This window comes from Neovison vison, chromosome 3 (genome assembly GCF_020171115.1).
Source record: "Neovison vison isolate M4711 chromosome 3, ASM_NN_V1, whole genome shotgun sequence".
NCBI classification, from domain to species: Eukaryota; Metazoa; Chordata; class Mammalia; order Carnivora; family Mustelidae; genus Neogale; species Neogale vison.
This window is the reverse complement of record NC_058093.1, coordinates 19783809-19799078: the sequence shown is the minus strand read 5'-3', so window position 1 is coordinate 19799078 and position 15270 is coordinate 19783809.

Sequence of the window (15270 nt, the reverse complement as noted above, 5' to 3'; positions counted from 1 at the left end):
TAATCCTAAAATTTGTATGGAATCAGAAGAGACCCTGAATCGCTAAGGAAATGTTGAAAAACAAAAATAAAACGGGGCATCACGTTACCTGATTTCAAGCTTTACTACAAAGCTGTGATCACCAAGACAGCATGGTACTGGCATAAAAACAGACCCATAGACCAGTGGAACAGAGTAGAGAGCCCAGATTATGGACCCTCAACTTTATAGTCAAATAATCTTCGACAAAACAGGAAAAAATGGACAAAAGACAGTCTCTTCAATAAATGGTGCTGGGAAAACTGGGCAGCTATATGTAGAAGAATGAAACTCGACCATTCTCTTACACTATACACAAAGATAAACTCAAAATGGATAAAAGACCTCAATGTGAGACAGGAATCCATCAGAATCCTAGAGGAGAACATAGGCAGTAATCTCTTCGATATCAGCCACAGCAACTTCTTTCAAGATATGTCTCCAAAGGCAAAGGAAACAAAAGCAAAAATAAACTTTTGGGACTTCATCAAAATCAAAAGCTTCTGCACAGCCAAGGAAACAGTCAAGAAAACAAAGAGGCAACCCACGGAATGGGAGAAGATATTTGCAAATGACAGTACAGACAAAAGGTTGATATCCAGGATCTATAATGAACTCCTCAAACTCAACACACACAAAACAGACAATCATATCAGAAAATGGGCAGAAGATATGGACAGACACTTCTCCAATCAAGACATACAAATGGCTACCAGACACATGAAAAAATGTTCATCATCACTAACCATCAGGGCGATTCAAATTAAAACTACATTGAGATATCACCTTACAGCAGTTAGAATGGCCAAAATTAGCAAGATAGGAAACAACATGTGTTGGAGAGGATGTGGAGAAAGGGGAACCCTCTTCCACTGTTGGTGGGAATGCAAGTTGGTGCAGCCTCTTTGGAGAACAGTGTGGAGATTCCTCAAGAAATTAAAAATATAGTTTATTACTTTTTATTTTTTTATTTTTCCCCTTTTATTCTCCCCCCAGTTTTGGGTCTCTTCTGATTTGGATAGTATATATTTTTTGGGGTCTTTAACAACCTGTTAGTATTTTGTTCTCTTATTCATCTATTCTTATCTGAATAAAATGACAAGGCAGAAAAACTCACCACAAAAAAAAAAAAGAAGAAGAAGAAGAACAAGAGGTGATACTGACAGCTAGGGACCAAATCACTATGGACATTAGAAATATGTCAGAACTACAACTGACAGAATGGGAGAAGATATTTGCAAACGACATATCAGATAAAGGACTAGTGTCCAAAATCTATAAAGAACTTAATAAACTCAACTCCCAAAGAACAAATAATCCAATCAAGAAATGGGCAGAGGACATGAACAGACGTTTCTGCAAAGAAGACATCCAGATGGCCAACAGACACATGAAAAAGTGCTCCATATCACTCGGCATCAGGGAAATACAAATCAAAACCACAATGAGATATCACCTCACACCAGTCAGAATGGCTAAAATCAACAAGTCAGGAAATGACAGATGCTGGCGAGGATGCGGAGAAAGGGGAACCCTCCTACACTGTTGGTGGGAATGCAAGCTGGTGCAACCACTCTGGAAAACAGCATGGAGGTTCCTCAAAATGTTGAAAATAGAACTGCCCTATGACCCAGCAATTGCACTACTGGGAATTTACCCTAAAGATACAAACGTAGTGATCCAAAGGGGCACGTGCACCTGAATGTTTATAGCAGCAATGTCCACAATAGCCAAACTATGGAAAGAACCTAGATGTCCATCAAGAGATGAATGGATCAAGAAGATGTGGTATATATACACAATGGAATACTATGCAGCCATCAAAAGAAACGAAATCTTGCCATTTGCGACAACATGGATGGAACTAGAGCGTATCATGCTTAGCGAAATAAGTCAAGCGGAGAAAGACAACTATCCTATGATCTCCCTGATATGAGGGAGTGGTGATGTAACATGGGGGCTTAAGTGGGTAGGAGAAGAATCCATGAAACAAGATGGGATAGGGAGGGAGACAAACCATAAGTGACTCTTAATCTCATGAAACAAACTGTGGGTTGCTGGGGGGAGGGGGGTTGGGAGAAGGGGGGTAGGGTTATGGACATTGGGGAGGGTATGTGCTTTTGGGTAAATTGGAAGGGGTGATGAACCATGAGAGACTATGGACTCTGAAAAACAATCTGAGGGGTTTGAAGTGGTGGGGGGTGGGAGATTGGGGTACCAGGTGGTGGGTATTATAGAGGGCACAGCTTGCATGGAGCACTGGGTGTGGTGAAAAAATAATGAATACTATTTTTCTGAAAATAAATAAATTGGAAAAAAAAAAGAAATATGTCAGAACTAGAGCTCAGAATGGCAATAATCAAGGTTCTAGCTGGGCTTGAAAAAAGCATTGAAGATATTAGGGAATCACTAAAGGAGAAATAAAATACCCTTCTGGAGAAATAAAAGAACAAATATCTAACCAAGTTGAAATTTTAAAAAGCTACTAATGAGGCTCAATTTAAAAAAATGGAGGTTCTTACTGCTAGAATAAATGAGGCAGAAGAGAATTACTGATATAGAAAACCAAATGACAGGGAATAAAGAAGCTGAGCAAGAGAGACAAACAACTACTGGACCATGAGGGGAGAATTCGAGAGATAAGTTAAACCATAAGACAAAACAATATTAGAATAATTGAGACTCAGGAGAAGAAAGAGAGAGGGGGGCAGAAGTTATATTGGAATGAATTATATTAGAGAATTTCCCTAATATGGCAAAGGGAACAAGCATCAAAATCCAGAAGGCACAGAGAAATCCCCTCAAAATAAATAAAAATAGGTCCACACCCCATCATCTAATAGTAAAAATTACAAGTCTCAGTGACAAAGAGAAGATCCTAAAAGCAGCTCAGGACAAGAAGTCTGTAACTTACAATATTAGATTGGCAACAGACTTATCCACAGAGACCTTGCAGTCCAGAAAAACTGACATGATACATTCATAAACGAGAAAAATATGCAGCCAAAAATACTATATCCAGCTAGGCTGTCATTGAAAGTAGAAGGAGAGATAAAAAGCTTCTAGGACAAACAAAAGCTAAAAGAATTTGAAAATAGCACTACAGGAAATATTGAAAAGGGGTCCTCTAAGCGAAAAGAGAACCTAAAAGTAATAGAACAGAAAGGAACCGAGACAATATACAGTAACAGTCACCCTACAGGCAATATAATGGCACTAAATTCATATCTTTCAATAGATACCCTGAATGTAAATGAGCTAAGTGCCTCAGTCAAAAGACACAAAGTATCAGAATGGATTAAAAAAAAAAAACCAATCGATATGCTGTCTGTGAGAAACTTATTTTAGACCCGAAGACACCTCCAAATTTAAAGTGAGGGAGTGGAAAACAACTTACTATGCTAATGGACATCAAAAGAAAGCTGGGGTGGCAATCCTTACATCAGATCAATTAGATTTTAAGCCAAAGACTACACTAAGAGATGAGGAAGGACATTATACCATACTCAAAGGGTCTGTACCACAAGAAGATCTAACAATTTTAAATATCTCTGCCCCTAACATGGGAGCAGCCAACTATATAAACCAATTAATAACAAAATCAAAGAAACACATCAACAATAATACAATAATAGTTGTATTATTACCTGAAATAGGCATATCATCTAAGCAAAAAATCAACAAGGAAATAAAGGCTTTAAATGACACATTGGACCAGATGGACATTGCATATATATTGAGAACATTCCATCCCAAAGCAACAAAATACACACTCTTCTCTAGGGCACATGGAACATTCTCCAGAACAGATCACATCCTGAGTCACAAATCAGGTCTCAATCAGTACTAGTAGAATGAGATCATTCCCTGCATATTTTCAGACCACAATGCTCTGAAACTAGAACTCAATCACAAGAGGAAAGTTGGAAAAACTTAAATACATGAAGGCTAAAGAGCATCCTACTAAAGAATGAATGGGTCAACCAGGAAATTAAAGATAAATTGAAAAAATTCATGGAAACAAATGATAGTGAAAACACAACTGTTCAAAATCTTTGGGACACAGCAAAGGCAGTCCTGAGAGGAAAGTATATAGCAATACAAGCTTTTCTCAAGAAACAAGAAAGGTCTCAAGTATACAACCTAACCCTTCACCTAAAGGAGCTGGAGAAAAACAGCAAAGAAAGCCTAAACCCAGCAGTAGAAGAGACATAATAAGGATCAGAGTAGAAATCAATGAAATAGAAACTGAAAGAACAGTAGAACAGAACAACTAAACTAGGAGCTGGTTCTTTGAAAGAATTAATAAGATTGAAAAACCCCTGGCCAGACTATCAAAAAGAAAAGAGAAAGGACTCAAATTAATAAAATCATGAATAAAAGAGGAGAGATAACAATCAACAGCAAAGTAATACAAACAATTATAAGAATATATTAAGAGCAACTGTATGCAGCAAATTTGACAATCTGGAACAAATGGATGCATTCCTAGAGACGTATAAACTACCAAAACTGAACCAGGAAGAAATAGAAAACCTGAACAGACCCATAACTAGTAAGGAGATTGAAACAGTCATCAAAAATCTCCCAATAAACAAGAGCCCAGGGCCAGAGAGCTTCCCAGGGGAATTCTACCAAACATTTGAAGAAGAATTAATAACTATTCTCTTGAAACTGTTCCAAAAAATAAAGGAAAACTTCCAAACTCATTTAATGAGGCCAACATTACCTTAATCCCAAAACCAAAGACCCCACCAAAAAGATAATTACAGACCAATATCCTTGATGAACACAGATGCAAAATTCTCACCAAAATACTAGCCAGTAGGATCTAACAGTGCTTTAAAAGGATTTTCACCATGATCAAGTGGGACTTATTCCTGGAATGGAAGGTTGTTTCAACATCTGCAAATCAATCAATGTGATAAAATACATTAATAAAAGAAAGAACAAGAACCATATGATACTCTCAATAGATGCTGAAAAAACATTTGATAAAGTACAGCATCATGTCTTGATCAAAACTCTTCACAGTGTAGGGACAGAGGATACGTACCTCAATATCATCAAAGCCATCAGTGAAAAACCCACAGCAAGTATTATTCTCAATGGGGAAAAACTGAGAGCTTTTCCCCTAAGGTCAGGAACACAGCAGGGATGTCCACTATCACCACTGCTATTCAACCTAGTACTAGAAGTCCTAGCCGCAGCAGTCAGACAATGAAAAGAAATAAATGGCATCTGAATTGGCAAAGAAGAAGTCAAGGTCTCACTCTTTGCAGATGATATGATACTTTAAAGTGGAAAACCCAAAAGACGCCACTCTAAAAATACTAGAGCTCATACAGGAATTCAGTAAAGTGTCAGGATATAAAATCAATACTCAGAAATGAGTTACATTTCTATACACCAACAACAAGACAGAAGAAAGAGAAATTAAGGAATCAATCCTATTTACAATTGCACCCAAAACCATAAGATACCTAGGAATAAACCTAACCAAAGAGGCTAAGAATCTGTACTCAGAAAACTATAAAGTACTCATGAAAGAAATTGAGGAAGACACAAAGAAATGGAAAAATGTTCCATGCCCATGGATTGGAAGAACAAATATTGTGAAAATGTCTATGTTACCTAAAGCAATCTACACATTTAATGCAACCCCTATCAAAATACTGTCCATTTTTTTTTCAAAGAAACAGAACAAATAATCCTGAAATGTATATGGAAAAGAAAATACCCCAAATAGCCAGAGGAATTTTGAAGAAGGAAGCCAAAGTTGGTGGCATCACAATTCCAGATGTCAAGCTCTATTACAAAGCTGTCATCATCAAGGCAGTATGGTAGTGGCAAAAAAACAGACACATAGATCAGTGGAACAGAATAGAGAGCCCAGAAATAGGCCCTCAACTCTAAGGCCAACTAACCTTTGACAAAGCAGGAAAGAATGTCCAATGGAAAAAATACAGTCTCTTCAACAAATGGTGTTGGGAAAATTGGACAGCCACTTGCAGAAGAATGAAACTGGACCATTTCCTTACACCGCACACAAAAATGGTCTCAAAATGGATGAAGGACCTCAATGTGAAACAGGAATCCATCAAAATCCTTGAGGACAATACAGGCAGAAACCTCTTTGACCTCAGTCCCAGAAACTTCTTCCCAAAGGGAAGGAAAGCAAGGGCAAAAATGAACTATTGGGACTTCATCAAGATCAAAAGCTTTTGCACAGCAAAGGAAACAGTCAACAAAACCAAAAGGCAACTGACAGAATGGGAGAAGATATTTGCAAATGACCTATCAGATAAAGGGCTAGTATCCAAAATCTATAAAGAACTTATCAAACTCAACACCCAAAGAACAAACAATCCAATCAAGAAATGGGCAGAGGACATGAACAGACATTTCTACAAAGAAGACATCCAGATGGTCAAGAGACACATGAAAAAGTACTCCACATCACTCAGCATTAGGGAAATACAAATCAAAACCACAATGAGATACCACCTCACACCAGTCAGAATGACTAAAATTAACAAGTCAGAAAACAGCAGATGTTGGCGAGGATGAGGAGAAAGGGGAACCCTCCTACACTGTTGGTGAGAATGCGAGCTGATGGGGTCACTCTGGAAAACAGCATGGAGTTTCCTCAAAAAGTTGAAAATAGAGCTACCCTACAACCCAGCAATCACACTACTGGGTATTTACCCTAAAGATACAAAAGTAGTGATCCAAAGGGGCACATGCACCCAAATGTTTTTAACAGCAATGTCCACAATAGCCAAACTATGGAAAGAACCTAGATGTCCATCAACAGATGAGTGGATAAAGAAGATTTGATATACATATGTATGTGTATATATACACATACATATTTATATATACAATGAGTGTATTACAGACAATGAATATATGTATACATATATATGTATACTATGAATACATTGAAATACTATGAAAACTTCAAAAAAAAGAAATCTTGCCATTTGCAAAGACATGGATGGAACTAAAGGGTATTATGCTAAGGCGAAATAAGTCAATCAGAGAAAGACAATTATCATATGATCTCTCTGATATGAGGAATTTGAGAGGCAGGTTGAGGGGTCATGGGGGGCAGGGAGGGAAAAAATGAAACAAGATGGGGTTGGGAGTGAGACAAACCATAAAAACCTCTTAATCTGGGGAAACAAACTGAAGTTTGCTGGGGGGTAGAGCGGGAGGGATAGGGTGGCTAGGTTATGGACACTGGGGAGGGTATGTGTAACGGTGAGTGCTGTGAATTGTGTAAGACTGATGATTCACAGATCTGTACCCCTGAAGCAAATAATACATTACATGTTTAATTAAAAAAAGTAAAAAATAAAAATAAAGTAGAAAAGCCAAATTTCCCTATATCAAACTTTAAAATAATTGAATTCATAATTTAAAACATTTCCAGAAAGAGAAGTCCACATGCAGAGACTTTATTAGTAAATTCTACCAGACATTTAAGGAAAAAATAATGCCAAGCCTACACAAATTATTTCCAAAAATTGGAGAAAGAAGAAAGACTTCTTAACTAATTTAACAAAACCTAAATTGACCTGATTCCAAAACTAGGCAAAAATAGTACAATAAAATAAAGTAGGACAATATACTCAAATTAATCTAGTTGCAAATATCCTTAAGAGCAAACTATAAAAATAATAATATATCATGACCAAAAACACTTTTTCCCAGGAATGAAATATTGGTTTAACATTAGGTAATCTATTAACATAATTGAGCGCATTGAAAAATAATGTTATACATCTCATTTGAAATATAAAAATTTTGACAAAATTTAATACTCTTTCATAATAAAAAGTCTTAGCAACCTAGAAGGAAACTTCCTCATCCTGACAAAGGACATCTATGAAAAACCTATAGTTCTTTCTTCGGCCTCATTTATCCTAGCAGTGAGAGCCTCCATTTTTTATTGAACCTCATTAATAGCTTTTTTATTTCAACTTGGTTAGATTTTAGTTCTTTTATTTCTCCAGAAAGGGCTTTTATATCTCTGGAGAGGGTTTCTCTAGTATCTTCCATGCCTTTTTCAAGCCCGGCTAGAACCTTGAGAATTGTCATTTTGAACTCTAGATCTGACATATTACCAATGTCTGTATTGATTAGGTCCCTAGCCTTCGGTACTGCCTCTTGTTCTTTTTTTTGTTGTGAATTTTTCCGCCTTGTCATTTTGTCCAGCTAAGAGTATATGAAGGAGCAAGTAAAATACTAAAAGGGTGGCAACAATCCCAGGAAAATATGCTTTAACCAAATCAGATCATCTAAGCAAAAGATCAACAGGGAAATAAAGGCCTTAAATGATACACTGGATGAGATGGACATCACAGATATATTCAGAAATTTCATCCCAAAGCAACAGAATACACATTCTTCTCTAGTGCACATGGAACATTCTCCAGAATAGAAAAACCTATAGTTTACACCATGCTCAATGATGAAAGAATGATCACTTTCCTTTTAAGATGAGGAACAATGCAGGGATGCCAGCTCTCACCACACTTATTCAACATTGCTCTTGAAGTCCTCACTACTACAATTAAGGGAGTAAAGGAAATAAAAGGCAAACATATTAAAAAGAATGAAGTAAAACTATCAGGATTCACAGCTCAAATGATTGTGTAGAGACAATCCTTAAGAGTCTATAAAACAACTAAACTCTTAAACATATATAATAATGTTGCAGGATACTAAGTTAATATTAAAACTGAGAATAAAATCCATTTCTACAAGAAGTCTACCAATTTCCATTGGAAATTTAAATTTTTTAATAGCCATTTATAATTACATCAAAAGTATGAATGCTTAAGGATTAATTTAACAACATATATGTGAGAAACATATATACAAAACTATAAAAGATTAATGAGTAAAATCAAAGGGTGAGAAACATATATACAAAACTATAAAATATTAATGAGTAAAATCAAAGGGTGAGAAACATATATACAAAACTATAAAAGATTAATGAGTAAAATCAAAGGGGATATAAATTTTTTAAAAGTTGATGTAGGGCGCCTGGGTGGCTCAGTGGGTTAAGCCGCTGCCTTCGGCTCAGGTCATGATCTCAGGGTCCTGGGATCGAGTCCCGCATCGGGCTCTCTGCTCTGCAGGTAGCCTGCTTCCTCCTCTCCCTCTCTCTGCCTGCCTATCTGCCTGCTTGTGATCTCTGTCTGTCAAATAAATAAATGAAATCTTTAAAAAAAAAAAAAAGTTGATGTAAATAAATGTAGGCATATAACACATTGGTGGGTCAGAAGACAACCCTGTTAAGGTGTCAGTGCTACTCAAATTCATGTATACATTTAATCTCGGTCAAAATTTAAGCAGGCTTTTTTACATTAATTGAAAGCTGATCCTGAAATTTATATAACAGTGTAAAGGAATTAAAATAGCTGAAACAATTTTGGAAAAGAATAAAACTGGAGGATTAATATTCCCTGGCTTTCGACTTATTATAAAGCTCAGAGTAAAACTTATTATTGTCAAAAGAGTAGACAGATTATAGATTGATTGAACAGAATACAGAAATAGACCCATGCTTAAATGGTCAATTGATTTTATTTTTTTATTTTTTTTTCCTCCTAAAGCCCACTTTATTTTTTTTTCCAATTTATTTATTTTCAGAAAAACAGTGTTCATTATTTTTTCACCACACCCAGTGCTCCATGCAAGCTGTGCCCTCTATAATACCCACCACCTGGTACCCCAACCTCCCACCCCCCCGCCACTTCAAACCTCTCAGATTGTTTTTCAGAGTCCATAGTCTCTCATGGTTCACCTCTTCTTCCAATTTACCCAAAAGCACATACCCTCCCCAATGTCCATAACCCTACCCCCCTTCTCCCAACCCCCCTCCCCCCAGCAACCCACAGTTTGTTTCCTGAGATTAAGAGTCACTTATGGTTTGTGACCCAGCAATTGCACTACTGGGAATTTACCCTAAAGATACAAACGTAGTGATCCAAAGGGGCACGTGCACCCGAATGTTTATAGCAGCAATGTCCACAATAGCCAAACTATGGAAAGAACCTAGATGTCCATCAACAGATGAATGGATCAATTGATTTTATTTTATAAGAGTAAGCTCGATAACCAACATGGGGTTCAAATTCATGACCCTGAAATCATGAGTCTCGTGTTCTACCTACTGAGCCAGCCTAATCCCTAGTCAATTGATTTTAGACAATTGTGACAAGGCAACTTCAATCAGGAATAGGATTTTGTTTTTCAGTAAATGGTGCTGTAACAGCTACATGTTTATATGGGGAAGAAAATAAACCCTGGATGTTTCCTCATCTCATACACAAATATGCACTTAGAATGGATCATAATTATCACACACCCTAACACATCTAGAAGAAAGAATAGGGAGAAAATCCCTGTGACCTTGGAGTAGGCAAAAAAATTCTTAAGGCCACAAACCCCATTAAATCATTAAAAATATATATTTGACAAATTGCATTTCATCAAAATTGAAAACTTCCACTCTTCTAAAGATATCATTTAGGAAATGCAAAGGCAAGCACTGACAGAGAAAATATTCACAAAATTTGTCTAGTAATGAGTTGTATACAGAATATATTAAGAACTCTTACAAGTTGACAATTCAAAGACAAATAGCCTAATAAAAATGAGAAATAATATATGAACAGTTACTTCATAAAAGAAGATGTATGAATGGCCAATAAATATGAGAAAACATGGTCAGCACCACTCATCTTCATGAAACTGTTAATGAAAACTCCAGTGAGATAGTACTCTGTTTCCATTACAATGGCCCAAGTTAAAGTCTTTCATATATGCCTAGTGTGAGTATAAAATAATACAACAAAATTTGGAACACAGTTTAAGTTTCTTATAAACTTAAACATACACTTCACATACAACTAGAATTCCGTTCCTAGGTACTTACCTAAGAGAAATAATACATGATCACACAAAGACTTATTTACATATGTAAATATCAGTTTCATTGGTAATAGCTAAGAACTGGGATGTCTATCATGTCCATCAACAGATGAACTAATAAAAAAAATGTATTACACATCCTTGTGATGGAATAGTACTCAGCAAGCTACTTCCACAACATGGATGAATGTCCAAAGCATTGTGCTGAATGAAAGAAATCAGCATGGTTTGTGATTACATGTATGTAAAACACCAGAAAGGCAAATCTAGTCTGTAGTGACTAAAAGATTAGTGGTTGTCTGGTCCCATGAGGGACAGGGTATTGAGTGGGAATGGCCACAAATTAAACCAGGTGATGAAAACATTCCTGAGTGTGGTGGTAGTACACAGGCATACGCTTTTGTCAAAACTCATTCTGCAGCATACCTAAAACATACATTTCATTCTAGGTTAACACAACAAAGTCCTTTTTAAGGAAATAGAGTCCCTAAGAAACAATGTGAGAAATGTGAATTCACATTTTGAAAAAGTCTGCTTTTGTTTACAGTCAGATGCAGACAAATGCTTTTACATAAAATGTTACAGGGCACATGGCTGACTCAGTGGGTGAAATGTATGACTCTTGATCTTGGGATTTTGAGTTTGAGCCCCACATTGGATGGAGAGATTACTTAAAAATAAAATATTTTACAAAAATAAAAATAAAATGTTGTTACCATCACAAGATTATCATATGGTGATAGTAACAATTTGGTCAGAAGGAAAAATAGGTTGTGGCAGTTCACTAGTAGTGCAGGAAGGGGTCAAGATCACCATCTTCTTCCCTAACCCGACAGCCCAGCTTCCCCCACCACCAAGTCAAGACACAAGCAGAAACAGATGATCCTAGCCGCTCTGTCCTCTTACTTGGGTTACTATTGATAGGTCTTCCTAGGAAATGGCATATCTGTGTTTATCTTCATGTTTTCTATCTTAGGACACAGTTTTGATGCTTACACAAACTCAACATCTATCAAACTTTAGCTTGTGTTTCACGGTTTACAAAGTTGAATTTATAGGCTCTATTTCATGCTCAATTGCCTTTTGGAAAGTTACATATTATTTCTTTTGAACATGACAATTTTTCATTATAATGTTCATGATGTGCCATTCATTTTCTCATGCTTTCTACTAGAAACAAGAATAAAGGAGGTAGCATTTAGATAACAGGCCTGTTCATTAAATACATCATTTACATGAATATAACATTTCCAGTTATATAGCTGTATGCATACTACTGCCTTATGACTTTTTTTTAAGAAACCTAAGGAAATTTACATAATAAATAAGGGCAAGTAAGTCAAACTTAATTAAATTCACATTCATTTTGTGAATATGAAACTAACTGAGTGGTTCTGTCAGTTAAGCATCTGCCTTTGGCTTAGGTCATGATCGCAGGATCCTGAAACCAGGCCCCACATCAGGCTCCTTGCTCAGCAGGGAGTCTGCATCTCCCTCTCCTTTTCCCTCTCCTCCTGCTCCCCCTGCTTGTGCTCTCTTTCTCTTTCTCTCTCTGTTAAATAAATAAAATCTTTTTTTAAATGAATAAATAAATAAATTTCTATTCCTTTTTCCACTTGGGCAATGGCTAGATTGGTGTGACAGACATTCTGAATGATGACATAAAATGAGATGCAGTATGTCAGAGACTTCAGACCTTTCTAATGTTTGGAGCTGCCTCATGATTCTTCATCAGTTTGCCTTCAAATGTTATTTTCAAAATTACAAAATTATGCTGATTGAATGGCCCATGTCAATTAATCTTGCTTCAGTGTTTTATGTAAAGTAACAACTGATTAATATTTACCAGTGGAAGTAATCCTGTTTGCCTTTATCATTGCTTTTCTAATATTCTCTCTGATATTAATATATAAAGCATCTTCTGTGTGACCTTCTCAGACCTAAACCTCTTCCCTTGCAGTTGAGATTTCCACTCTCTGGCTCATAAGCAGTTTTCTAATGCGAAGATTTATGTGCTATCAGATAGTACAAAGAGGACTTCTGAAAAGGTATCAGATAGTACAAAGTGGACTTCTGTGAAGGTAAGCCTACTTTTTCTGAGTCTCTTCAATATGTCAGATTTATGTGTAAATGCAAATTTCTCTAGTTATTTTTCATAATCTATCAGTATGCCTTTAAGTTTCCTAAAAAAATTTCTAGACTATCTTATAAACATATAATCTTCATGAATACCATTAGAATAGTTTTAGATTCTTTACAGAATTCCTGGATTGATTGTTACAAACTTAAGGCAACCTTTTAAAAAGATATACATGTAAAACATTACATGGATAAGCACACATCACTAAGACCACCAGCAACAAATGATATGCCATATTTGATGCTCTTTGTACTATCTGATAGCACATAAATCTTTGCATTAGAAAACTGCTTATGAGCCAGAGAGTGGAAATCTCAACTGCAAGGGAAGAGGTTTAGGTCTGAGAAGGTCACACAGAAGAGGTAATGGGATGTGGAGCAGGTTCTACAGTGCTTGGTAGAGCCGGTGATGGGTATGAGGAGACAAACCTCAAGTTTCAAATACCGAGCTGTTACTACAGAACAGAAAAGTGCATGAGAATCTAAGGCTCTGGGTGAAAAGAACTTTCAAATACTGTGAAGTCCTCTGAAACAGGAATTCTGAGTTACTCATCCCTTTATTTTTTGCATCTCCCACAGAACTTGGTACATAAAAGTCATGAGTATTAGTCAAACGCATGACTTATGAATGAAGTGGAAGTCCATCTGAGTTAAAAATAGGGGGTACTATTTATTCATGACAGAGAGTTACACCAGGCTCAGCCCTCCAGTCACAGCTCTCTGGCTCATTATCTTCAAATAATACTTTTTCATCCTATTTTTAGAACACTCAGAGCTCTTCCTTGCTGAAGAATTTTGCCCTTGCTGTGTGCCATCTCCCTCGAACATATTTCCATAGCTGGCTTTTTTGTCTCAACTCGGAAGCTACATCCTCAGATAAAGGCCTTCTATGACCTACTGTATCTTAAGCATCTCCCCCAACATTACTCTCTATCACATCACCCTATTACTGTTCTTCTTAACAACTAACTCAATCTGGAATTATCTTATCTGTGCAAGACTTCATTTATTTACAGACTGTGCTATCTTTTCCCAAAGAATACAATTTTCTTGAGAATAAAGATCCTGTCTATCTGTTCACTGCTTCACTCCCAGGTCTTCGGACACAACCTAGCACATGATAAGTATTTGCTGAATGAATAAAATAAGCTTCTAAATAAAATGTGACTTTTTATATCAACATAACTCTGAGTTGAAAATGGCAGAAAAACCTCAACTTGAGGCAAAAAATAAATACATAAAATAAGGCATTGACTGGTTTCATCATTTAAGCGATCACATACAAGGTAGAGGAATTGCTACCTAAAACAATGTCATCAGACGTACACATCAGCTTTGTTTGCCTCTTCAGGGTTGGCTTTGTTTTTTCATTGTCAAATTCTGCTTCAGGCACACATCTTAACAATCAGTCCAGGAAAGGAGAGAGCTTCTTTTTCCTGGGACCCCAGCATATTTCTGCCTGGTTATACCCTCATCACCAACCCAATAACTAGCCAGAGAGTAAAAATTGCTTGATTGCAGCCTACCGGGTCCCACCTGGGACTTATAAGTGGGGTCAATCCCACCCAAATCCCAAGACTGAGAATGAAGGAGGGGTGATTCCCCAACGGAAACTTGGCATCTCATTACTAGAAAGAAAGAGAGCGGATGCTGGGCATCAAACACAAGATGCCTTCTACAGTATCATTCTTCTAATCCCTTAGCTGGAATCAGTCACAATTTGATTCAAACTTATCCCTTTTGTTTGGATGTTATTTAGTTTTACACAGTTCTGCTATTTTTGATCAGAATAAGGAAGACAGAAAGGAGTACAGAGGCTATCTTACTCAGTATTCCTTTGGTTGTTCATGAATATTTCTATAGCTTCTTATAGCTGGTTGCTACTCTGCCTGAATGCCCCATGGCTCTTTTCTTTGAGCTGGAAGCTGGTAGATAATACTTGGGGGAAAATAAGTAAATTAAAATTTTTTTAAAAATTTAAAAATTCTTAGGGAAGTCTTGGTGGTATAACCAGCAAAACTCTGGAAAATGCTTGCTCAGCAGGCAGGGAGGTAAACTTTTGCGGTTGGGAGGTGCTGGGGGGAGACAGAGAGTAATGTCTCCGCATTAGAGGAATTTCCTCTGACTTCTCTTCTGCTTCCATCCTCAGGCTACCTTGAC